This window comes from Giraffa tippelskirchi, chromosome 11 (genome assembly GCF_054371585.1).
Source record: "Giraffa tippelskirchi isolate mGirTip1 chromosome 11, T2T-mGirTip1v1.2.pri, whole genome shotgun sequence".
In the NCBI taxonomy this organism is placed as follows: domain Eukaryota; kingdom Metazoa; phylum Chordata; class Mammalia; order Artiodactyla; family Giraffidae; genus Giraffa; species Giraffa tippelskirchi.
Window position 1 is genome coordinate 40,575,795 of NC_137285.1, and position 27,308 is coordinate 40,603,102.

The 27,308-nt window shown below is 38.6% G+C and overlaps 1 protein-coding gene across 7 annotated transcripts in view; it reads left to right on the forward strand.

Moving 5' to 3' along the window:
- The window catches only part of JADE1 (jade family PHD finger 1), a 502,176-nt gene that overhangs the window by 265,510 nt on the left and 209,358 nt on the right, over positions 1-27,308 (forward strand). For 6 of the 7 annotated variants that reach the window (XM_081538240.1, XM_081538244.1, XM_081538243.1 and 3 more), the window contains one exon: positions 25,598-25,645. The exons of the other annotated variant lie outside the window; for it this stretch is intronic. The gene's annotated coding sequence lies outside the window, so the exon portion shown is untranslated. The remainder of the gene's footprint in view (positions 1-25,597; positions 25,646-27,308) is intronic. 7 annotated transcript variants of the gene reach the window in all.

The window sequence follows — 27,308 nt, forward strand, 5'->3', positions numbered from 1 at the left end:
CAGACTTTATTTTCTTGGGCTCCAGAATCACTGTAGATGGTGACTGGAGCCATGAAATTAAAAGACACTTGCTCCTTGGAAGAAAAGTTATGACCAACCTAGACAGCATATTAAAAAGCAGAGATGTTACTTTGCCAACAAAGGTCCATATAGTCAAACCTATGGTTTTTCCCAATAGTCATGTATGGATGGGAGAGTTGGACTATGAAGAAAGCTGAGCACTGAAGAATTGATGCTTTTGAACTGTGATGTTGGAGAAGACCCTGGAAAGTCCCTTGGACAGCAAGGAGATCCAACCAGTCCATCCTAAAGGAAATCAGTCCTGGATGTTCATTGAAAGGACTGATGTTGAGGCTGAAACTCCAATACTTTGGCCACCTGATGCTAAGAACTGACTTATTTGAAAAGACCCTGATGCTGGGAAAGATTGAAGGTGGGAGGAGATGGTGACGACAGAGGATGAGATGGTTGGATGGCATCACCAACTCAATGGACATGAGTTTGAGTAAACTCCAGGAGTTGGTGATGGACAGGAAGGCCTGGCATGCTGCAGTCCATGGGGTCGCAAAGAGTCTAACATGACTGAGCAACTGAACGGAAGGAGATTTAAGTTTCAACTTGTAGGGTGGTAGTTGCCAGAGTCAACTCTGTGTAGAGTGAGTGAGGCTTATTGGATTTGGTGATAAGGAGGCCACAAGTGTTTCTTCTCCAAGAGGGGGGTTAGTGTAAATTAATTTGGGACAGAACTTCACTTCAAGGGTAGGTAGAGAATGGCAGGGTAGGAAACAAATGCAGGAAAGTGTAGGCTGTGTTTTGGCAGTAAAAGGATAAAAAAGCTCAGCCAGCAGCTTGAGGGCATAGCAGAGTTGAAAAACAACATGTGTCATGTTGGAAAGACCAAAAGTAGGAGCCACTGAGAAAAGAAGGAGACAAGACCTGAGACAGCTGGAGATGGTGATGCCATTGAAATCAGCCCAAGTCCCAAGCTGCGCAGTTACTTTGTGAGTGGTTCTGTTCTGTGGGACTGAGGCCAACACCTTCTCACTTGGGTGAGGTACCCCTTTTCCTTGGCCCGTAGCCCTGGTTCTTACCTGTATCCCAATACATCATATTTTTATGATGTATTTGATTCAATTCAATAAATTGAATTGTTATTTTCAATTTACTCATCTGTCTCCCCCTTTGATGGTGAGCTCCTCAACCACAGGAACCATGTCTTATTCATCTGAACATCCTCATTGCCTAGTTCAGGGTCTGGCACAGTCAGTACAGATTATTCAATTCAACTGCATAGTCTCTCACAGCCAGTCTGTTCCATCAGCTGGAGTTCCCAGTAATTACACAGCCTCTTGTAAATTGTCTCCTTCTTAGAAGATAATGATGGGCCAGGGATCAGAATCAGGAAGGAAAGATAAGATAGGGCTTTCTGTGGTGGACTGGGCTATTTTATTCATCATTCAGCTAATATTATTTTTTGTACCCATACCTATGCAATGCACTGTGCTAGGAACTGAGACAGAGATGATCATGGATGTGGACCTGATTGGTACACAGTTGGAAAGTCTGGGCTAGAAGTAAAGTGAAGGATCAGAACTAGACAAAAAGATATGAACGCCTCTGTCTCCATCTTACGTATTTCTGATATTAAGGTTACAGCTGCAAGGAGTCTGTGTATAGTTGACTCACCTCTCCACGCTTGGGGGAGTGGAAGGAAACACATTGGCGCCCTGTCTCACGATGCACTGAGTGATCTGTGTGAGGCGATAAACGAGATGAAGCTGGGAAGCCACAATCCTGTTCTCTCATAGCTTTTCCTTAGACAGTCTCTGCCCTGGAGTCTTTCTACTTCTCCCTCTACTCTTTCCATCCTGGCTAATTTTTTTTTTTCACCTCTCCACTTCCTGTGTCCTATTTCTACTTTTGGAAGCCTGTTTTTAGACTCAAGCCTTTCATTTGCCTTTGTTGTTGTTCAGTCACTAAGTTGTGTCCAACTCTGTGGACCCCATGAACTGCAGCTTACCAGGCTTCCCTGTCCTTCACCATCTCCTGGAGTTTGTTCAAACTCAAGTCCATTGAGTCGGTAAATGCCATCCAACCATGTCATCCTCTGCCACCCTCTTCTCCTTTTGCCTTCAATCTTTCCCAGCATCAAGGTCTTTTCCAATGAGTTGGCTCTTGGCATCAGGTGGCCAAAGCATTGGAGCTTCAGCATTAGCCTTCCAGTGAATATTCAGAGTGGTTTTACTTTAGGTTTGATTGTTTTGATCTGCTTGCTGTCCAAGGGACTGTCAAGAGTCTTCTCCAGCACCACAGTTCGAAGACATCAATTCTTCAGAGCTCAGCCTTCTTCACGGTCCAACTCTCCCATCCACACATGACTACTGGAAAAAACCATAGCTTTGACTTTGCAAAGTGATGTCTCTGCTTTTTAATTTGCTGTCTAGGTTTGCCTTTACTCAAAGTTTTCCTGTAGACACACTATCTCTAAGATAATGATTTTGAACCATAATCTGACAATTGGGGTTGTACCAACATTTGTCACCCCTCCCTATCCCATGTGGGTCCAACTCGGACAAAACCCAATACATCAGATCTTTTGCTTAACAGCTTACTCTTGGGCTTCCAGTGTACAGTGATGGGCCTTCGTGGAAAGCGACAGTCACTACCACGTCATCAGAGCTGTGTACCAGACTGTCCTCATTTTCCTCAGTAAGCCAATACTAGCAGAGATTTCCAATTAGCAACAAAGAAACTTTTTCTTTTTCACTCATGCTTAAAAAATAGTTATTTTTCTTTTTTCAGAAAGTGTTTCACTTGGTAACCTCTTCATGTCTAGTCTCCTGCTATGCAGTCTGAATGTGCTGGCTTTCCACATGTTTCGGGGTCAGGACAGGCCTGGCAGTGACCCAGGGGCACCAAGGGGCCGGCAGAGTAGGCTGTAAGTTTACTCCTGTCACTGACCACCTTCTCCAGGCCACTGCACACCCACCCTCCTGTGAGTCAGAGTTTGCAGAGCCTGGGGTCTAAGAAAAGGAAGTATTGTCTCCCAGCTGTAAGTCAAGAGTTGTGTTTGTGGGCTTGGTTTTCCTGCTTCTGGCTCATGCTTGTTCTTGTTTTCCTTGGCACAAGGGCATCTGTGCCCAGAACAGCCGCTTATCTCAGCTGACTGCTATTTGCCGATACCTGGCTCATTCTGTTGTTCCGAAAAGCCACACAAGGGAAAAAATTGGGAATTCTTTCTGATGCTACATTGAACTTATCTGTGCTAAATATGTCTCAAAAACCCAAATTGCCTTAAAACCTAAACCAGGTTCCACAAGTGACTCACTCTTAGGCATGCAGGCAGAGGGTAAGGTGGGGAGAAGGGGAGTTGGGGAGAAAAACACATGTATTCTGATTGCCTAATTTTACAAGTCTTGTCTATTTCACTCTGCCACAGACTTAAACCCACAGCTTCTCTCTATCTTGAGTCTCTGGGTTCCTGACTGACACAAGGCTCTCTCCTTCCTCGGTGGGGTTCAGAATTCAGCACTAAGGGGCTTGGGTGGTGAGAGTGGCCACACACAGCGACTCCTACTATTTCTGAATGGGACTGCATCTAACCAGCCTCTTCTCACTCCTTGCCTTGACTGGCTTTGTGGGCTGACACTATTTGCCATTCAGCCTCTTTCTCCCTTCTGGTGCCATGTGCCTTCTTGGGCATCTGTTGATGTCCCTGTCTGATGCTGTTTTCGAGAAGCCCGTTGATTTTGTTGTTCAGTCAATAAGCCATATCAGACTCTTTTCGACCCCATGGACTGCAGGGCTCCAGGCTTCCCTGTCCTTCACCATTTCCTGGAGTTTTTTCAAACTCGTGTTCATTGAGTTGGTGATGCCATCCAACCATCTCATCCTCTGCCACCCTCTTCTCCTTTTGCCTTCAATCTTTCCCAGCATCAGGGTCTTTCCCATTGAGTCGACTCTTAGCATCTGATGGCCAAAGCATTGGAGCATCAGCATCAGTCCTTTCGGTGAATATTCAGAGTTGTTTTCTTTAGGATTGATTGTTTTGATCTCCTTGCTGTCCAAGAGACTCTCAAGAGTCATCACCAACACCACAGTTCAAAAACATCAATTCTTTGACATTCAGCCTTCTTTATGGTCCAACTCTCACATCCATACATGGCTGCTAAAAAAAAACATAGCTTTGACTATATGGACCTTTGTCACAAAGTGATGTCTCTGCTTTTTAATATGCTGTCTAGGTTTGTCATAGCTTTTCTTTCAAGAAGAAGAAAGCTTTTCTTCCAAAAAGCTGTTCTTCCAAGTCTTTTAATTTCATGGCTGCAGTCACCATCCACAGTGATTTTGGAGATAAAGAAAATAAAATCTGCCACTCTTTCCACTTTTTCCCCACGTATTTGCCATAAAGTGATGGGACCAGATGCCATGATCTTAGTTTTTTTAATGTTGAGTTTTAAGCCAGCTTTTTCACTTTCCACCCATAACATAGAATCATCTGGAGCATATACCTAAAGACTTTATTCTGTCATCTCTGCTTCTGCTGCAGCTCACCAAAAATGGAGCTGCTTGTTTATCCAGCTGTCAGCCATTTCCCATAAATGTCTGGCCCAGCTTGCTGCACTGTGGCAGGCATTACTTTAGTACCAATAGGTTGGCCCTTTGCCAGGTCTTCATTGTTGGCAACTCCATCTTGCTATTGAACGCTGAGTATGAGTCAGAGGTGATGCCGATGAAACCATGGGCAGGTCCTGACAGCAGGGGCAGACCAAGCCACACAGGGAGAGTAGGTCTGACCTCCTCTCCTCAGAGCTGTGGTTAGTTCTAAAGCTTGGTGCCATCTCAGTGCAAGCAGCGTGAGATGCAATTCAATGACTCCTATGCACTCATCACTGGAGTGGGTTGTCAGAGGCACAGAAGAAGTATATGTTGGTTTCTGTAAGAGTTGTGGCCAGCAGCCACAGGTTCTTAATTGGGTTTAGTTTGAAAATAAATGCCTCACTGGACGGTGGCACTTATCAACTCTTTTTTCTTTTTTTCAAGAAAATTGTTGCTTTGTGTAGGCTGATGTGAAACTTTAATAATTTTATCCTTAGTCCCAAGTACTGTGCTAATTTGTTCCTAGTTTTCTTCATGTTTTATTGTATTTATACAGCAGCAGCTGGTGAATGATTGTATCATTAGATAATACCCGTATTTTGAGAGGTTAAATTTCCTAGAAACCAGTTTCTAGTTTTTGTGTGTCCTTGCTTGTGCTCTTTGAAGCAACTGAAAAAGAAGGTTCTACAAAATCCTGTCTTGCTCTGCGGTGATGAGGTCAGACAGACCTCCGCATGAGGCTGAGTAAAGATGCCATACAACTGTGGGGTGGCTTTGGAAAATTGCAGACATATGGGGCTCGCTTAGTCACCACCACAGCTCAGTCCCAGGCTCCTGTCACCACTTTGGTGAGTTGGTAGTACAATAGAGATGTCGTTGTGGTAGGGCCTAGAATGAGGGCAGTCATAGGGCAGTTTCAACTGGTAAAATGAAAACTAAGTTCTTTCTAGTTTTTTCTTATTAGAAGGAATTTCTGAATGGAAAATTCTCCTCCACTAAATAGGATTTTATCTATATAAAACTTTATTGCTTATGACTATCAGGGTCAATTCCCATTGGCACCTGAGTGCTAGAAAATGACATCTGTTATCACAATAGAAAGAAGTGTTTGTTCTTAAATTGGTCAAAAGCCAAATCATTAATTGCCTCCGAAGGTACAAAGGGAAAAAAGAATTAAGAGTTTTAATTGCCACAGAAATTCCAGATAGAAAATTTTACATTCAGATGCAGCTGAGGTAGCAGAAAACTTCAAGGGACTAAGTCCAGTGGCCAAACCAGAATTTGGTTTATATAAGATTCGCTAGAAGTGGATCACTGGGACTTGTACATATATTTGTTACATAGAGGTTTTTTCTTCAGTATAGCTTCAGGTGGATTATAATTAAATATGTATAAACATGTACATGTTACATATGTATTCAGTCTGATGTATTAGCCATAAGATACCAAATTATTAAAATTATTTTCAAAGCCACAAACTATGTGAGGGTAAAGATATTATGTAAAATGCAAAAATGCTTTCCAGCTATGCTGATATTTTATGCCAACTGAATGCAGAATTTAATTTAAAACCGTAAATATGTATATTAAAATGAAATGAAAAAATGTTGACCAGCTATATAAAAAGGGCAGCCATCACTGCCCACGATTTTATTTATAGTCTTAATGTGAAAAAGTCAGGGTTTTCCCCCACACTATAAAGCACTGATAATATTTTCAATCGATTCCTACCTACTGGAGTATAATGTAAATTCTTGTATGTGCTTTAATAATTCTTTAGAAATCATTCTTTGGATTGGTATTCATAGAGTGAGAAAGGAATTACTTGATGTATTCCATGTGTTTTTATTGAAGCCAAAATTTAAAAAAAAAATAATAAGGACTAGGTAAGTGCAGAGTCACCTCACATTTTGGTTAGAGGAGGCAGAAGAGAGTGAAGGGTAATATGATGGTGGCTGTGGTGGAAGCCATCACTGGGCATAGTGGCCACAGATGGCTTCATGGGATGACACTCAGAGGTTGTCTTTGATTTTAGTTTATATATTAAAGAAAATTTTACAGTGTTTCACACAAATAGCTTGATAACTTATATTTCACAGTACAGTGTGTACAAAACAATACCATTCCTGGGACATGTTTACTTCATGTTGAAACTCTGGGAAAGGAAGTGACATTATGTGGAAGGCAGCCTTCCCCATGCCTGTAAATGCTGTGGTTACAGAAAAGAGATCAAGTCCTTTGATTTTCTTATCTAAGACTCTAAATGAATTCATTAATTTATTCAACAAATGAGTACCCGTAATTCTGTAAGAGTCTGGGAAATAGTTCTTTTTTTTTTTTTTTTTCTGAACTGTGCAGTTGGTGAGATCTCAGTTTCCCAACCAAGGATTGAACCTAGGCCACAGCAGTGAAAGCACCAAGTCCTAACCACTAGGAAACCAGGAAACTCCCTGGAAAATAGTCTTTTATGAGTTGTAATATGCAACAGTTAGTAGTAATTGTGGAATTAACAGAGGAACCTGAATTACCAATCAACATAAAGGAGTCAGGAGTAGTTCAGAGCTCTCCCTGCATCATGCTGTGTAACCTGGCTGTATAGAAATTGGGCATGCACTTTGCTATCTGGATAGTTGCTATCGCTCAAATTGCCGCTGTGTACCTTAGAGGTTGAATAAGCACAAAATTCTATCAGTAAAGCATAAGTCTTCAAAGATATAGGCAAAATGGGATTTTTTTTGTAAAAGACTTGAGTCAGGAAGGACCACAAGATAGAGACTCACCTTAAGCATCATCAGATTACATGATCAAGAAGGAGGTGAGTTTACAATTCAGAAGTCCAGAATCAGCACAATCTATATACATAGACCTGGTCTGAGAGGAGCAGCTGTTTCTCTATGACTCATTTAAGATGCCTTACAAAACCAGAAGCTCTATAACTTGAGCTTGAAGATATAGGAAACTAGAGCTTGAAGATGTAGGAAAATTAACTACAAATGGAGCAACATTTAATAATTGCATAGCCCTATGAGTACTGTACAAAGAAAGTTTGCTTTTTCATTCTCATCTGAGTATGTTTCTATTGAAATACAAATGCAATGTACCACATTTTGCAAAACCCAAAGAGCTCTTAAAATGTGTACTTATGCTTGTCATAACTAGGTAGGGTGGGATGGAGTTCTTCTAAGAATGAAGACATTTACATGCAAAAACCAGATTGATATAAACCAGTATCATAAAAGGAGTGGAAGAAATGTCATGAGTGAATGCCCTGTTGCTGAAGTACAATTTGAATCAGCAAAAGGCTACTATGTAGGAAATGATCTGACTGGTAGGCTGGTCTATTGTGAACAGACCCTGATTGACTAGACTTTTGTACTCCTTAACACACTTATAAGTAGTAGAAGTAGAAAAATTTCAATGGCTATAGTCATAACTAGAGAGGTAATACTGTTTTTTTCTGAATATGTTAAAACCAATGTAAAATGGTAGCATTGTTTCATTGCTGAATGCCCCTAAATCATCTGGCTATTTCTATTATGAATGATTTAGGTACAATTCCATTGCATTGTAGGAAATAGCTCAGATAAACTCTTGGAATGTCTCCAAGTCTATAATTCCCTTGTGAAAAGTACATATAAGAGGAAAAAAAATTTTTTGTGTGTGTGTTTTGCCTAAGATTGTCTCTGCTTAGTTACTCCATTTTCCTCTTCCTCCCATTTTCTGAGATATTGAACCACTGAGTATATAACAGAAAATATGCTTAAAACTCTTTCCTAACATTCCCCCCACCTAAGGGCTGTGAGCTGTGGTGAAAATAATGGAGTAGATGAGCAAGCATGTGTTTTCACTACAAACATTATTTTTATTGTAAATAAGTAATACGATGCATTTATTTGTGTGTGTTAGTCATATCTGATTATTTGCGACCTCGTGGACTATTGCCCACTAGGCTCCTCTGCCCATGGGATTTCCCAGGCAAGAATACTGGAGTATATTGCAATTATTTTCTTCTTCAGGGATCTTCTCAACTCAGGGATCAAACCTGCAACTCTTGCATTGGCAGGTGGATTCTTTACCTGTCTGAGTGAAGAAGAAAGTATAAATCCTGTAGTGATTATTCATTTCAGAACATTACTGGGTTTACAGAAGGCTTTTTTGTTACATGTTTTCTCATCCAACTGAACGCTGAAAATATAATTACAATAAAACGGAGAGTCCTCAAGAATTTTTGACTTCAGAAAGGAATTTTCAAACTTGTCACTGGAAGAATTAAGGTATTAGATGTGGAGGATTCTCCTTGAGGTTAATTTTTCCTATTTTTTTCCTGAGGAGAATATCAGTAGGAGATGCAACAGGAATATTTTAGGATGTTCTAGATGATGTTATGTCTGTTTCCACAAAAATTACATGCCTACATTTAATTATGTAACCCTTAAATAGGGGAAATTATAATTCTATTCATTTGAGAATGTATAATCTTTTTCAAACACATTTAGATATAAGCCATATGTTAAATTGAGTAAATCAGGTGTTGAAATAATGTGCTTTACTTTCGAATACATTACCCCAGTATTTTTAAAATTATGAAAAGTCAGTAGCAGCCTGAGTATAAGTATATCAGAATAAATTATCAGGCTCTTATCTCTCCTGGAAAAGGATATTGTTTTGACAGTTGAAATTTGGCAGTTGGTAACCTGGTAGATGGTGGTGGATAATGAGATGATACCTATAGTTTGAGAGCAAGGAGCTTGCTTTCAAGTGTCAGTGTTACCTGTCCTTGTATCCATTGGCACCAGAGCTAGCCAGTAGACATGGGACATGGGTTGTCCAGTTTCCTTGTTCATGCCACCCGTAACTCTAATAGCATAGTCATCTTTCTTTGGAAAGGCTTATCCATCGAAGATTATTGGCAGCAATTTTAATCTGCACCCTCTCTTCTTCGGTCACAATGTTCATTCATTCATTCCTACTTTGAGAAATACTTTTGGTGTGCCAGGAGCTATGCTAGATGGCGAGATACAATGGTGAGCAAATGCAGCCACAATGAAAAATAATCATGCAATGAATGTGCAAAGTAAGATAGGTACTGTAGGCAGGGATGAGGGTCATGAGGGAGAGGACTCTGAACCCAGATGGGGACTTAGATAAGTCTGCCCTAAAGAAGTTGGGCTTGAGTAAGACCTAAAGCTATGCCAGTCAATATGTGACACAAACTGTGTGATTATTTAGAGGAGTTAAAATTAAATCACTTTTAAAATTTGGTTTCTCCAGGGCACTCAAATCTGGTGCACTGGGACAACCCTGAGGGATGGGATGGGGAGGGAGGAGGGAGAGGGGTTCAGGATGGGGGACACATGTACACCCATGGCTGATTCATGTCAATGTATGGCAAAAACCACTATAATATGGTAAAGTAATTAGCCCCTAACTAAAATAAATTAATTAATTTTAAAAATAAAAATAAAATTCAGTTTCTCAATCTCACAATCCATATTCAATGTATAGCATTGGTCTCAGAGGATTTAACTTCAATACCTGCTGGACTGTTGGTCATTGCAGAGGTTAGGTGTCAAGAATTCCACACATTAGGGTGAAGGATTCCACATGAGGTATTAGGAAGCTCGGAGACTTGGTGTTAATCCAGTCTCAGTGAATGGAGTATTGGCAATCCTGTTTATGTGGCATGTATCACTTGCTGGTCAGGTAAAGATGTACATCTCCTAGACACATATGTGTGTATTTGTATACATGCATATGTGTATGTATATGTGTGTATAGTGCTGTGACATTATTAGAACTCACGGAATTAGAATTTACTCTGGGTCATTACATACCAACTTCTCAACCTTTTTAAGCCAACAGCATATCCTCATTAAGTCTCTAATTGTAGATCAGAGGATCTTATATCAAATATAATCATTGAGCCTGAAATTCAGGAACTCTGGTTGCAGCATACCCTCAATTTTTAAACTGTGAAAAGTTGTAGGAGCTGCAAGTTATGTGCTATTTGTAATTTGCTTCTGACAAAATAAAGCTGGAGGTTTTGTCACAGATTACCAAACACAAATTATTGAGATTATTATTTTAATTATGTGACACGGTCTTTCCCACTGACAAAAGCAATCAAAATGACTAAAATTAAATCAGTTACAATGAATAGATTCCCAAAGATTATAAATGTTGTTGAAAAACAGCATGCATTAAATTTCTTACATATTACTCCAAAAGGGTTAGTGAGGTAAATACCCTCCTCCTACGGATTTCAGAATGTTGCTAGAAGTAGATGTAATTCTGGAGATCATTTCATCTACCCTCTCACTCTCTAGATCAGGAAACTGACATTTAGGTCAGGTGCACTAACCATTTTCAGTGACTTTAACCTATACGGATAAAAATGTCAGCAAAACTTTGATAGTAACAGGAACAAGACTGAATGACAATAATACTGTAAGCATTAAATCTCTAATATTACAGAATTTTAGACTTTTGATGACTATAGCAGTGCCTGGTCCAGTGTTGGAATCACCTTGACAACAGCCTTGTAGGTGGTCACCTGCTGCTACTTAAATACTTACTCTGACAGGAAGTTGGAAAGTAGCCCATTCTATTATGTGGTAGCTTTTCATATTGGAAAGTCTTTACATTGAGCTGGTATTGTTACCCTGTGAATTTCTACCCATGGGCTCTGCCCTCTGGAGCCAAGGTCTGCAAAGTGTTTGCTGACAGCAATTATGTTTGCTCTAATTTTCTTCTTTTTCCAGGAAACACATCTCTAGTTCTGAGTTATATGTCATATGTGGGGCAAAGGTCAAGTGAAAGAAAGAAAATAATGTGCTGTGGCTTATTATTAGAATTCAAGGAGTTGGAATTTATCCTGGGTCATCAAATGTAAGCTTATCAAACCTTTTTGAGTCAACAGCATGTCCTCATTAGTCCCTAATTGTAGATTAGAAGATCTTATATCAAATATAATCATTGAGCTTTGTAATTCAAGAACTCTAGTTGCAGCACATCTTTAATTTTTAGCTTGTGAAAAGACTAGCTATACTAAAAGAAATCAAATCCATGAATTATAACATGAGTGGGAGATTCAGTGAAATAAGAGGTGAGACCTTTTGCTTATAAAGACTGTGGTCTGAGACACCTAGATTAATATCAGAATCTGTAGACTTTATATTGCACTAAAATACAATAAAATTTTACTCAATATTATAGCTTTGTTATAAAAAATAAAATTCATAACAGTTATTTAACTCCATCCTTAAAAGAAAATGTCTCTTTACATCTCTTCCAGTATTAGTTAAAATTCCAGGAAACAACTGATATGCTAGGATATTCTTAGCTACGATTTAAATTAGATTTGGGAAAGTTGTACCATTTCCAAGTGGTTTGAGGACTATAAAAATATAAGTTTACTTGATTTTTAATTTAAATTTAAATCCTAGAAGGCTCTCTTCTCTTTATTCTCTAGAAAACCTACTACGTAAATGGTGCTTATTTAAATATCTGCTAATATAATTGTCTTCATGAATTCAAAGTACAAAATTATAGATTTTCTAAATACAGAGGCGAATGAATATACAGATTTATCTGGCAAATCTAGCTACACAGATGCTGATGTTTGTTCAAAAACTGATGTACCTACAGACAGAAGTATTTTTAACAGTCTAAGAAACCAAAAACAAACAGACTTAAAATGGAATTTTGTTACAAATTGTTTTGCATCTGGTGGGATTTTTGATTTCTGACCATAACTAATTTGGCTTTATGTAAATTTGCTGTTTAAAGGCCTCAATATGTATAGGCCTATAGCCATTTATTCACTTACCTATTACACATCATTTTACCTAGTAAGAACTGGCGAAAAGTGGATTGTATTTACTAGATTGCCCATGGGAAGGAGTAGATCGAATGAAAACATTTTTGCTAAGTGTTTGCTATTTATTTGCTAGGATGATAGCAGTGTTAAGCTTGGAGGATGTGTGCATATGCGTGTTAAAATTAAATTTGGTGCTTAGGTTGTTGTTTTACACAATGATTATTCTGTTTATTTAGAATCTTCTACATCCTAGGTATCTTGCCAGATGTTAGAGGGGATGTAAAAATGAATAAGATAGTTCCCACTCCACATTGTGACTGGTGAAACCAATGCTCAAAGAACTAGTAATATACATGCCATCTTATAGGATGTACAAAATGTTGTTGTAATATAACAGCATATTGTGACATAGGAGAAAATTTCAAATACAAGTTCCAGGTTGAGTGGGAGACTTTGAAGTTATGTAAGGATCTGCCTGCAATGCAGGAGACCTGGGTTCGATCTCTGGGTCAGGAAGATCCCCTGGAGAAGTGAATGTCTACCCACTCCAGTATTCTTGCCTGGAGAATTCCATGGACAGAGGAGCCTGGTGGGCTACAGTCCATGCGGTCGCAAAGAGTCGGACACAGCTGAGTGACTAACACTTTCACTTCACTTTTTCATGCTGAACCATACAGAACATTTTTTTTAAGTCTAAAATTAAATTAGCCAACTCTCTCAAAATCTTTTGTTTTCCACATGTTTCTTCCTTTAAATAAAATATATTGTTCATTTCTTCCTAGCTTTCTGAGCATCTTAACTTTTGTTTTAAAGCTTTCCATAAGCTTTTTCAGAGAACTTTCTGGGAGGAAAGAAAATTTTGAGCTGGGACTTGAGGAAATGAAGATTTTCTGAGCAGGAAGGAGCACAAAAACACTCCAGGTATAGGGACTTGCTTGTGCAAGGAAGGAAGCTGTGATCTGAATTTGGGGATTGGGAAACACTGGGCTGCTTACTGGGGTGTGAGAGGGGAAATGGGAGCAGATGCAGCTAGGAAAGACATCGAAGCCAGGCTATTAAGCATCTAATGTACATCCTCAGGTAGCAGAGAAACAGCAGGGGTGGTTTTTTTGTGTTTTTTTTGTAATTTATTAGCTGTGCTGGGTCTTCATAGCTGTGGAGACTTTTCCCTAGTAGTGGAGAGTGGGAGCTACTTTCTAGTTGTGATGCGCTTCTCATTGTGGTAGCTTCTCTTGTTGCAGAACACAGGCTATAGGGTGCTTGGGCTTCAGTAGCTGCAGTTCCTGGGCTCTAGAGCAGAGAATCGATAGTTCTGGTGCACAGGTTAGTTGCTCTGTGGCATGTGGGATCTTCCCAGATCAGGAATTTAATCCTGGTCTCCTGCACTGGCAGGTGGATTCTTTACCACTGAACCACCAGGGGAGCTCCAAAAGGATTTAAAATTCTTATTCTTAATTATTTGTAAATAACTTCAGATTTACAGAAAAATTGTGAGTATAAATAGTATAAGGAACATATATATATATATGTATACATATATATATATCTCCTTTACTCAGATTTACTTATTGTTAATATTTTGTCCCATTTGCTTTTTCATTTGATCTCTCTCTCCTTATTATAATACATACATACATAAGTGTGTGTACACATATACATACACATATGTTTTCCTGTACCACTCAAGAGTAAGTGGAATCATGATCCGCTTCTCCTAAATACCTTTGTGTGTTTTTCCTAGAAATAAGGATGTCCTCTTCATAACCATACAACAGTTACCAGCTTTAGTAAATTGAACACTGATATAATACTTTTTAATCTAACTTGGAATTCATATGCCAGTTTTGTCTACTGAAACAATAACATGTTTTAATAGCATTTTGCCCCTTCCAGGACAAGATCCAGTCTAAGATAAAGAATCACATTTAGTTATTATGTCTGTTTACTCTTTTAATCTAGAACACTCTATAGCCTTTCTTTGACTTTTATAACATTAATAGTTTTGAATATTATAGCTTTTTTTAAAAAATAGAACTATCCTTTTTTGGTGCTGGAGATTTTATACAGGGGGTTACATAATCAGATCTGAATTTTAGAAAATGTCATTCAAGAGGCAATGTTAAAGATGGACCAGAAGGCAAGAGACTTACGGATATGCAATGAAATAGGGCTTCCTAGGTAGCACTTCCCTAGTGACTCAATGGTAAAGAATCCGCCTGCAGTGGGAGACCTAGGTTTGATCCCTGGGTTGGGAAGATCCCCTGGAGGAGGGCATGGCTACCCGCTCTTAATATTCTTGCCTGGAGAAATCCCCATGGACAGAGGAGCCTGGAGGACTACAGTCCATGGGGTCGCAAAGAGTTGGACACTACTGAGCAACTCAGCACAGCACAGGTAGTTCTAGTGGTAAAGAATCCACCTGCCAATGCAGGAAACACAAGAGATGCCGCTTTGATCCCTGGTTTGGAAAGATGACCTGGAGAAGGAAATGGCAACCCACTCCAATATTCTTGCCTGGAAAATCCCATGGACAGAGGAGCCTGGTGGGCTACAGTCCATGGGGTCACAAAGAGTATGACCCAACTGCATGCGTGCACACACAGACTATTTGTTGGCCAGTCTTCCTTCTGGGTAGGCAGAGATCGGGGTCAGAGCCTGGCCAGTATCCCTGAAAGTTGGCGCAGGCATAGGAATGGAGAGAAAGCAATTCAAAATGTTTGAGTCCTGGGTTAGGCTGCTTCAGAAAGAAAAGAATAGTTTGAAACGCCAGGTCCATGGGAGTTGGTGGAGAAACAAGACCAAGATCTTAAACAGTGGGCTTGAATTTCATATTGTAGCACATAAAGCAGATCACACAATGTGAGGATCCTTCGGAAAAAAAATAGCATTATATACATAGTTGAGCTTACAATATGAAAAGTAAATCCCCAATAAATAAAAGTTAAGATTGAAGAAAAAGCAAAAAGTTAGGCATGAACTGAATTCTAGCAAACTTCAAAGGAGATTTTTGGTGGATGCAGGAAGTTAAGCCTGGAGTGCCAGTGAAGCAGGGGATGGAAAAGGGGTCAATGCATAAAGCAAAGGTCATTGAGGGCTACACCTGCCATAAAAGAAAACAAAAATAAAAACAAAACAACTATGGTCACTGTGAAGTGATAAGGCAGCTTTCCTGTCTTGGCCTGGGCTTTGGATAGAGGGAAAAAAAGTTTCTCATGTAGGTTTGGATTTTAATTTATACTGCTTGAATTGTCTAAAAAAAATTTCAGCCTAGAAATCCACATAAAAAGCTGGAGATAACACAGATTTGCCCAATAGAAGCAAATGAAAACCTTCTTTGGAGAAACATAAGTTCAGTGTAATCTATGCAAAGATTCCTATAGATAAAGTCTTGCTGAAGATGAATCCAATCAAAAACTATAAAGCACATGTGGAGGAAGAGGGAGTCCACTGCAAGAATCCACAGAGACAATAAGACAGCCGAGTTCAATTCCCAAATCTCCCAGAGATTTGAGATAATAGAACTACTGACTTAAGACTATAAGATAAACATTTAAAAATGGCTAAAGACATAAAAGGATTAATCTAAACCATAAGAAAAGAATAGGATTGTTGGGGAGAAATACAATTTTGAAAAAATGAACAAGATAGAACTTCTAGAAATACAGAATATAGTTATTTAATTTAAAAAATCAGTTAAATAGAAAACTGGCTACAATAGAAGGAAAATTAGTAAATTGGGAAATAGAAAAAAGATATTTAAAAGAGTAAGAGATATGGAGGAATGAGAAGAATTATCTGGAACACCAGAAAGAGAGAGCGGAGATCATCATAGAGACACAATATTCAATGAAATAAGAGCTAAGAATTTTCCAGAATAGATGAAAGATATGAATCATCAGATTCTGAAGGCACAAGGGGACCCAAATGAAAATAAATATACACTTAGACACATTGTTTGGGAACTACAAGAAAAAATAATCAAAGGAGAGAAAATATATTAAAAGAAATTTAAAGTAATTAAAAGAAAAAAGACATTGTCTTTATGTTTTCAAACTTCTATTGAAATATAGTTGATTTACAATGTTGTGTTTCAGGTATACAGCAATGTGTATATATATATATATATACATATATATATATATATACACACACACATATGTATATATGTATATATATTTAAGATTCTTTTCCATTATAAGTTATTATAAAATACTGAGTATAGATAACACGTAGTCTTTAAATATTAGCAACTGACTGATAGCAACAATAGAAGCCAAAAGACAACATAATATTTTCACAATGCTAAGATAAAATAACTGTGAACTACAAAGTCATACACTGATAATCACTAAAGAATATGAGGGGCGTAAGAAACATTTCTGGACATATAAGCACTCATACACAGATTTATATTTTATTTATTTTTGTGGCCGCACCGCACAGCTTGCAAGATCTTAGTTCTCTGATCAGGTGCTGAACCTGTGCCCCCTCCAGTGGAAGCACAGAGCCTTAACCACTGGACCACCAGGGAACTCCCTACAACCAACTCTTAATAAAAGAATTTATAAAGGATGTACTTCAGGGAGAGAACATTTTTATGCCGAAAGTTTAAGTGTAAGAAAGAATTATTGACAAACAAGTTGTTAAACATGTAACTGAATAAATACATAATTGAATAAATCACAAAATTATAATGTCTGATTTCATATTAATAAAAAGAACTAAAATTTGGACAGCAATTACGTGTAAATGAAGGAGAGATGATCAAAGGGATGTTAAAGGGATCTAAGGTTCATGTGTTTAAAATTAGAGCAATTGATTAAGTTTAATTTGAATATAAATGTTTTTAAAACTTAAACACTAAGAGGGTAGTTATAAGGTATATATACTGTCCAAGACATTAATGAAAGGATATAGGAATAAATTGTGATTGATCCAAGAGAAGGCTAGAATTTTTTTAAAAAGAAAAACAGCAACAACAACAAAAAGAAAGGCGAGGACAAGATGTAAATTAAGACAAGAGAAATAACTAAATATATCAAAATTATAATACATACAAGTGAACTAAATATTCCATCTTAAAGATTGAGATTCTCAATTGGATTGAGAAAAAAAATAATCATCTTTACCATCTTTATAACTAACATACCTAAAATTTAAAAGCATATTTGAAGTACAAGGGTTAAAAATAAAATCAACAAATTTGACAGCTGTATTCTCCAAATTAATATCAAACAAAATATTTTTTAAGGAATGAAGTATCATAAGGGATTAAATAATGAACAATTCCCAGGACAATATAACAATCTTTAACTTAAATAGGGCTAATAACATAGCTTTAAATTATATAACAAAATTTGACAGAATTGTATTGGGAGAGATAGGTGTAGGAGGAAGTTAAATTTGAAATGAGTACCTGTGAAACCTTTAATTAGAGATCTTGAAGGGAGTCAGATATAACTGGTCTGTATCTCTAGAGAGAGGTTAGATTTTAAGTCTAAACATTTGAAAGTAGAAGACTGTATTACTCCAAGTTCAATAGATTCTGAGCTTCTTGAGGAGGAGAATTATATATTTAAGCTTGTAAGGCCCTTATGCTTATCACAGTGTCATATATAAGTGCTCAATAAAGATTAAGTTGACTATATTCTAATAGATAATGATTTTTTAGGTTGTGCACATTTTTAGATCTAGAGATTAATATTTACTGAATGAATACTATGGGGAATATACAAAAGATTTGAGACATAGTTCCTGCCTTTAGGAATATTGTAATTCAGTTGAAAGGTTTTTTTTTTTAACCCAGTAACTTGAGAAAGAGCAATTATCAATTGTCCATAAAGAAAGTTAAGTTGTTGTGGTATCTGGGTGAAAAAAGAAAGTTCACCAGAGATTTGAGGTGTTGGAGAAAGCTGTACATAGGTGAACTTATAGTTGGTTCTTGAAAAAACTGGGCACCTTTGGTTGAAAAAAAGAGGGAAGAGAACATTTTGGTTTGAGGAATTAACATCAATTATTCAGAAGTAGAAATTATTGTGTGTATTTGTGTGACAGTGATGATGGTAGTTTCACTACAGTTTAACTACTGAGGAGTGAAAAGAGCAAAAGCTGGATAGATGGTTTTATGAAGTTATGGAGGATCTTAAACTTGTTGTTAAGGGTATTGGGACTGCTTCAGTTAAGTTCAGTCACTCAGTCATGTCCGACTCTTTGTGACCCCATGAGCTGCAGCACACCAGGCTTCCCTGTCCATCACCAACTCCTGGAGTTTACTCAAACTCATGTCCGTTGAGTCAGTGATGCCATCTAACCATCTCATCCTCTGTCATCACCTCCCCCTCCCACCTTCAATCTTTCCCAGCATCAGGGTCTTTTTAAATGAGTCAGTTCTTCGTATCAGGTGGCCAAAGGAATGGAGTTTCAGCTTCAGCATCAGTCCTTCCAATGAACACTCAGGACTGATCTCCTTTAGGATGGACTGGTTGGGATTGCTTACAAGGTAATAAAGAATCATGGCTGGTCTGACATAATGTTTTAAGCTATTTCTGTGAATAATCTGGAAGTAATGTATGAGAGGGCTTGAAAGAAGAGAATGGTAAGCAGGAAAGTCTGTTAAAAATATATTTAAATTAATTCAGGTATAAACTCATAAGGTCCAGGGCTAAGGTAAAACCAGGGGAATGGAAAAAAATGGGATAAATTTTAGAGGCATTAAAAAAATGACGAAGTTTGGTTTGATTGGATATAAACAAACAAAATAAGAAATATATCAAAGTTAAGCCTAGAATCATGGTAGTATCCTGGACAAATGACTAATGTGAAGAAGAGTCAATGATTTATAAATTCAGATTTAGAGATCGTAAGGACCTTAGATCAATAACCCCCTATACGCAGATGACACCACCCTTATGGCAGAAAGTGAAGAAGAACTAAAGAGCCTCTTGATGAAAGTGAAAGAGGAAAGTGAAAAAGTTGGCTTAAAACTCAACATTCAGAAAATTAACATCATGGCATCTGGTCCCATCACTACATGCAAATAGATAGGGCAACAATGGAAACAGTGAGAGACTTTATTTTGAGGGGCTCCAAAATCACTGCAGATGGTGACTGCAGCCATGAAATTAAAAGACGCTTGCTCCTTGGAAGAAAAGCTATGACCAACCTAGACAGCATATTAAAAAGCAGAGACATTAGTGTACCAACGAAGGTCTGTCTAGTCAAAGCTATGGTTTTTTCAGTAGTCATGTATGGATGTGAGAGTTGGACTGTAAAGAAAGTTGAGCGCCGAAGAATTGATGCTTTTGAACTGTAGTGCTGGAGAAGACTCTTAAGAGTCCCTTGGACTGTAAGGAGATCCAATCAATCCATCCTAAAGGAGATCAGTCCTGAATATTCATTGGAAGGACTGATGCTGAAGCTAAAGCTCCAATACTTTGGCTACTTGATGTGAAGAACTGACTCACTAGAAAACACCCTGATGCTGGGAAAGATTGAAGGCAGGAGGAGAAGGGGATGACAGAGGATGAGATGGTTGGATGGCATCACCAACGTGATGGACATGAGTTTGAGTAGGCTCTGGGAGTTGGTGATGGACAGGGAAGCCTGGCAGGCTGCAGTCCATGGGGTCACAAAGAGTTGGACATGACTGAGCGACTGAACTGAAAGGACCTTAGATCCCTGGGTTGGGACAATCCCCTGGAGAAGGGAATGGTACCCACTCCAGTATTCTGGCCTGGAGAATTCCATGGACTGTATAGTCCATGGGGTCTTCAAAGAGTCAGGTATGACTGAGAGACTTTCACTTCACTTCACTTCAAGGACTTTAAAAGTTATACTCACAGACACTTCTTTTAAAGATGAGGAAGCTAACATCAGAAAGTTCATGTAATTAGTTCATGGTCATCTCAGTGATTAGCTTTGAGAAAATGGCTAGAATCCATGAAGAGATACTTTGAGCAGTTGGAACTGTGCTGCTGGTGGGAAATCATCATTGGATGGATAGATCTGAGGAGTCATCTGAAAGGCAGAGACATGCTAATGGATATACTCTTCAAAGAGAGGTTACCAACAGACAAGAGAAATGATGATAAAGTCATAAGGAATCTCCACTATTAGGAATTCAAACTAGAAGGGAGATGGCTCCCAAAGGAGTTCAGGAAGGCTCATATATGAGGACAATCAGGAGTGGCCAGATCCAGATCCTGTAGTGTGTTGCCCTTATGACACATTCAGTCTTTTGTTACTTATTTTATTTTGCATAAAACTCAGTATCCTATAGCATTTTATGTAAACATCATCACATACTCTGTCAATACTTTATTTCTTATTGATTTTCTTCCAAATATGTCTCTTTATTTCTTTGATTATTAATATTTAATAATAAGCAAACATGAACTAACATTTCATGTTTGAAACACTGACAAAAATCTACCTATGTCCTGCTTTTCCATCCCGTCTCTCTGACTCACTACAAATATCAGTCCAGTTCAGACTCTCAGTCGTGTCCGACTCTTTGTGACCCCATGAATCGCAGCATGCCAGGCCTCCCTGTCCATCACCAACTCCCGGAGTTTACCCAAACCCATGTCCATCGAGTCGGTGATGCCATCCAGCCATCTCATCCTCTGTCGTCCCTTCTCCTCCTGCCCCCAATCCTTCCCATCATCAGGGTCTTTTCCAATGAGTCAACTCTTCGCATGAGGTGGCCAAAGTATTGGAGTTTCAGCTTTAACATGAGTCTTTCCAATGAACACCCAGGACTGATATCCTTTAGGATGGACTGGTTGGGTCTTCTTGCAGTCCAAGGGACTCTCAAGAGTCTTCTCCAACACCACAGTTCAAAAGCATCAATTCTTCAGCGCTCAGATTTCTTCACCATCCAACTCTCACATCCATACATGACCACTGGAAAAACCATAGCCTTGACTACATGGACCTTTATTGGCAAAGTAATGTCTCTGATTTTAAATATGCTATCAAGATTGGTCATAACTTTCCTTCCAAGGAATAAGCGTCTTTTAATTTCATGGCTGTATCACCATCTGCAGTGATTTTGGAGGCCCAAAAAATAAAGTCTGACACTGTTTCCACTGTTTCCCCATCTATTTCCCATGAAGTGATGGCACCAGATGCAATGATCTTAGTTTTCTGAATGTTGAGTTTTAAGCCAGCATTTTCACTCTCCTCTTTCACTTTCATCAAGAGGCTCTTTAGTTCTTCTTCACTTTCTGCCATAAGGGTGGTGTCATCTGCATATCTGAGGTGATTGATATTTCTCCCGGCAATCTTGGTTCCAGCTTGTGTTTCTTCCAGCCCACCGTTTCTTATGATGTACTCTGCATGTAAGTTAAATAAGCAGGGTGACAATATACAGCCTTGACGGACTCCTTTTCGTATTTGGAACCAGTCTGTTGTTCCATGTCCAGTTCTAACTGTGGCTTCCTGACCTGCATACAGGTTTCTCAAGAGACAGGTCAGATGGTCTGGTATTCCCATCTCTTTCAGAATTTTCCACAGTTTATTGTGATCCACACAGTCAAAGGCTTTGGCATAGTCAATAAAGCAGAAATAGATGTTTTTCTGGAACTCTCTTGCTTTTTCGATGATCCAGAGGATGTTAGTAATTTGATCTCTGGTTCCTCTGCCTTTTCTAAAACCAGCTTGAACATCTGGAAGTTCACGGTTCATGTATTGCTGAAGCCTGGCTTGGAGAATTTTGAACATTACTTTACTAGTATGTGAGAGATGAGTGCAATTGTGCAGCAGTAAGCACTATATTTTGCATACATATCACTACATGTATATATATACCTGCTAAATGAATTTCATAGTTACTTTTTTACTTTAAAGGGGCTATTGTTGTTGTTGTTCAGTCACTAAGTCATGTCCAACTCTGCAACCCCATGGACTGCAGTATGCCAGGCTTCCCTGTCTTTTACTATCTCCCAGAGTTTGCTAAAACTCATGTCCATTGAGTCGATGATGCCATGCAACCATCTCATCCTCTGTTGTCCTCTTCTCCTGCTCTGAATCTTTCCCAGCATCATGGTCCTTTCCAATGAGTTGGCTCTTTGCATCAGGTGGCCAAAGGATTGGAGCTTCAGCTTCAGCATCAGTCCTTCCAATGAATCTTCAGGGTTGATTTCCTTTAGGATGGACTGGTTTGATCTCCTTGCTGTTCAAAGGACTCTCAAGAGTCTTCTCCAGAGAGCATCACAGTTCGAAAGCATCAGTTCTTCAGTGCTCAGTCTTCTTAACTCTCACATCCTACTTGACTACAGGAAAAATCATAGCTTTGACTATATGGACCTTTTTTGGCAAAGTAATGTCTCTGCTTTTTAATATGCTGTCTAGGTTTGTCATAGCTTTTCTTCCAAGGAGCAAGCGTCTTTTAATTTTATGGCTGCAGTCACCATCCACAGTGATTTTGGAGCCCAAGAAAATAAAGTCTGTCACTATTTCCATTTTTCCTCCTTCTATTTGCCATGAAATGATGACATCGAATGCCATGATCTTAAATTTTTGAACGCTACATTTAAGCCAGCTTTTTTGCTCTCCTCTTTCACCTTCATCAAAAGGCTCTTTAGTTTCTCTTTGCTTTCTGCCATTAGGGTGGCATCATCTGCATATCTGAGGTTTTGGAACTTACTTTTTCACACAGTATTATGTTGTTTAAGATTCATCCATATGGGGGCTTCCCTGGTGGTCCAGTGGCTACGACTCCGAACTCCCGGTGGAAGGAGCCGAGGTTTGATCCCTGGTCAAGGAACTGATACCACACGCCCCAACTAAGACCCAGCACAGCCAAAAAATAAAGATTCATCCATATTGTCATATGTAGCTATAGTCCATTCATTTTTACTGCTCTGTAATATTTCATATATGACCCTATGCCTCACTTTATTTTCCTATATCCAGAAATAGGAAATTTTCCTATATCCAGAAATAGGAAATTTTCGTATGTCCAGAAATAGGAAAATTTCCACTTAGCCTATTTCCAGATAGTTTATTTTGCATAGTGCTTCTATAAACATTCTTGTGCTTGTCCTCTAGTGTATATTGCAAGGACTTCTATTGGGTATATATCTACTTACATTCATTTAAAACTCTTTTTGTGAAACATAGCACATTAGAATGGCATTAGGTGAATTTTCTGATTGTGGAAATTCAAGTCTAAAATAATCAGCATCTTTTCCTAAGGTAAAATATTCAATTACCACCCTAGGAGCCTTATATAGTGCACACTCTAGATAAGGGCTATTTACCAAATGTTTTCTTGGGGAGCAAAATTATAAGCTGGAGTTGGTCACTGATTTTTTTTTCCACTGACCCAATTTAATGTCAATGCTATTTTCAGGATACAAAAGGAAAACTGAGGGCCAAGAGGCAAGGAAGAGAGGTAACAGGTTAACTGAAGCTTAGCACTGCTTGGCAGCTAGTCCAGAAAAATCCACCTTCATCTTATTTGAGGGTCCTCTTACCTTCCCTAGCAGCCCTCCTTGTGTGAGGGTGAACAATATGAACAAAAAGAACCAAGGAGAAGGGCTCTGTCAGCTTTGTTCACTCAGAATCAGTTGATTGTCTGCCAAGAAAAGTTTCTCATTTTCAAGAGGTTCTGAGCTTAAAATTCTCATCTCTTTGTGAACACACAAGAAAGAACTCTTCTCTGGCCAGGGATCCTACATGTGTGTATGTATGTGCACAGAGGCACAGACAGACATGCAAAGAAAAAGTGAACACTGGACAGACAAGAAGCTATACTGCCATTCTCTTTATTATCATTTTCTACTTTTGAAGTGTAACATATATTTTCACTTAAATATAAATTGTTAGTATACCATAAATATCAGTAACCTTGTTGCTAAAACTTCCCACTCATTTTTACTTGTAGTAATCTACCTTGAAAATCTACTTAGATTTTTAAGTCAAACTTCCTAATTTACTGCTTTTACCAAACATCTTAGCCTTTGTGCCCAATGACAGTTTACTCCCTTTCACACCTATCTCACAGGGTGTCATGATGAAAGAGAAAGAATGAGTATCTGGTTATCTATGGATGCAGAAATGGAGGACCATCCAAAGGGGTCAGTGAATCAGCAGTGTGACGTGAGCCATATTGGCTTTCAATGGGATCTTCTTTGACAAGATCTTTAGGGAAGAATTTTGTGGTCTGTAATTTCTAGTCATTTGTTATACTCCTATTTTCTTCTTGGGAAATAGATTTTTTAAAAAGTTGAATAGTATACACATGGCATGTGTTTAGGTGGAGCACAGTGCCAATGCATTACCACTTATTCCAAGCCCACACACAAAACATACATAAAGAAAGTATTGTTTCTGAATTACAATGTGCATTCTACAAGGAGATGTTTAAATCAGGATGGAAACAGCAGAGGTTTCTTCCTTCTCTGGACAGTACTATAAGGCAGAATTCCCTTACTATGTCCAATGAGGGTACATTTCTCAATTTGTTTACCACCTCCACTGAAAGGGCTGGACGTAAATTGTATCCAATTAAGGTCTGTGCTTACAAGTACATTCCTGTAGAGTAGATATTATTTGGAAATTCTCTGTGCAACACCTATTCAGGACTTATCTAAGCATATTGTTAATATTTAAGTTTTCTAGACTCAGTCCTATGAAATAATATTGCTATCATTGCATGTTTACCCACCTCCAGTTTCCTTTAAAAAATGTGAAAATTTGACTGCAAATAGGTAGAGTAGAAAAGGTGAATTCTTCTTGTAGGAAGAGCATTAACTGGAACATTCTGATTCTTGAAAATTAGTACAGCAATTTTTTTAACAGATAAAAGAACCTCTTATCTTATGAAGAGCTGCATTAATTACAGCCTGAAATTCTGTTTCACGCGTCCTCTTTCAGAGCCAAGGAGAAAGTAGAAAAGATGTGTATTGTCGGAAGTCTGTACTCCATTTTCTTTTTTCTTTTTGTAAAATAGCTTTCTGAAAGGTAAATAGTACAGAAATGCCATGAGTTTAGGTGGAACACAGTGCCAAAGCAATACTAGTTTTCCCAACAACAACAGTAGCTATAACTTTAAAAACAAAAACCAAATTCCAGTGTTATGAGGAACTTTGCTGATCATAATGAAAGAAGATGAAATTTAATGTCAATAGCAGTATGAGTGTAGGAGGTAATTCTATTTCATTTTATTTTCAGACAAAACAGAAACGGAACATGGTGATACAAGCAAATGAAAAAATCCAGGTAAAGAGTGTAGACATATCTTTGATCTACATTAAGACCAAAAGCTTTGGAGTTGGAGCTATAAAAGGCAGTTTTCATTTTCATTTCATTTATTTCATTTTCATTTTAATTATGTTAATACCTACAGTTCCCTTATTTCTTCACATTACCCTTTTTGGGTGATAGTGATCAACTAAATACACAGCTATATACGAGGGACATGGGAATAATCTATTGAGCAGACGTTCTCTATAATGGCAGTACTGTTGTACATGCCAAGTTCACCAATATCTGCTTCCTGTTTTCTTTGCCCCTCTTCATGAGCTTTGTCCCCTTTCCTATTTAGCAACAACCCTTGCCCAGGCTTTGTCCGATGATTGGTTTAAGTCCAGTATGTGTATGCATACAAGCCTGCTATATAGTGGTATTATCTACATGGTTAGGGTTAGGGGAAAATTCTTTTATTTTTTTAATGCATCTATAAAAGAAGCCAGGATATTTTTATGCACTGTTACTAGAGACCACATTCTGCATAACACATCCAGGAAAAAGATCAGGTCAAATGGAATACTTATAAGATATGAAAGAATTTAAAGTAGCAGCAAGCAAGTCTAATTCTATGAGATAAAACACAAGTGACAAAATGGCAACCCACTCCAGTATTCTTGCCTAGAGAATCCTGTGGACAGAGGAGCCTAGTGGGCTGCTGTTCATAGGGTCACACAGAGTCGGACACAACTGAAGCGACTTAGCATGCATGCATGCATTGGAGAAGGAAATGGCAACCCACTCCAGTATTCTTGCCTGGAGAATCCCAGGACAGAGGAACCTGGTGGGCTGCCGTCTATGGGGTCGTGTGGAGTTGGACATGACTGAAGCGATTTAGCATGCATGCATGCAACAGTCTTATTACTCTTCTGTAAAAGTTCTAGATAAATGAACATGTTGAGTCTGGTAAAATAACTGAGTCTAATATGGAATTGAGAGTCATCAAATTAAAGCCAGTGCCCTTTGGTGCTCAGAATGGGTTCGCGTTTGCAAATGGTATTGCCTAGTGTAGTAGAAAGAGCCCCACAAACCTAGATTTGAATTTCAGATCTGCCATTGATTGGCTGGTGACCTTGGCCGAGTGACCTTCTGATCCTCAGTAGTCCTCCACAATGGGGGAAAATGATGTTTAGCTTGCAGAGCTGTTGGTAAGGATAGCTATTCATCGGGTAGCTGTTCTATAAAGTGTCTAGAAGGGTGCCTGACACATATGGGCTCAAAAGTTTCTTTTGTTTTTACTGTTATTACACATCTTGACACACTGCTTTTCTATCAAATGCCTCTAATATTATAATGAACATAAAGACCCCATTGAACCTGAAATCATAAGTAAGATAGTAAAATGCCTTAAATTTAGAGAACACTTTTGATCCAGAGTACTCAAAATCCTCCCCTTCTAGTTTTTCCCCCAATTAGTTTTGTAAAGTGAAAGGAATACTCTTGTGAGCACATCCAGGAGCAGGGGTGAGACGGGATATCACTGCCTGGCTGCACCACTTTCACCAGCCAATCCAGGCTAAGTGAAGGGACAGAACAGCCAGGAGGAAGGTGGGGAAAAGGAAACAAGGAGTGAGGTCTTCACATCTTAGGCCACCAGGGGTGTCTCAGAGGATCCCATCCACTTACACAGAAGGCA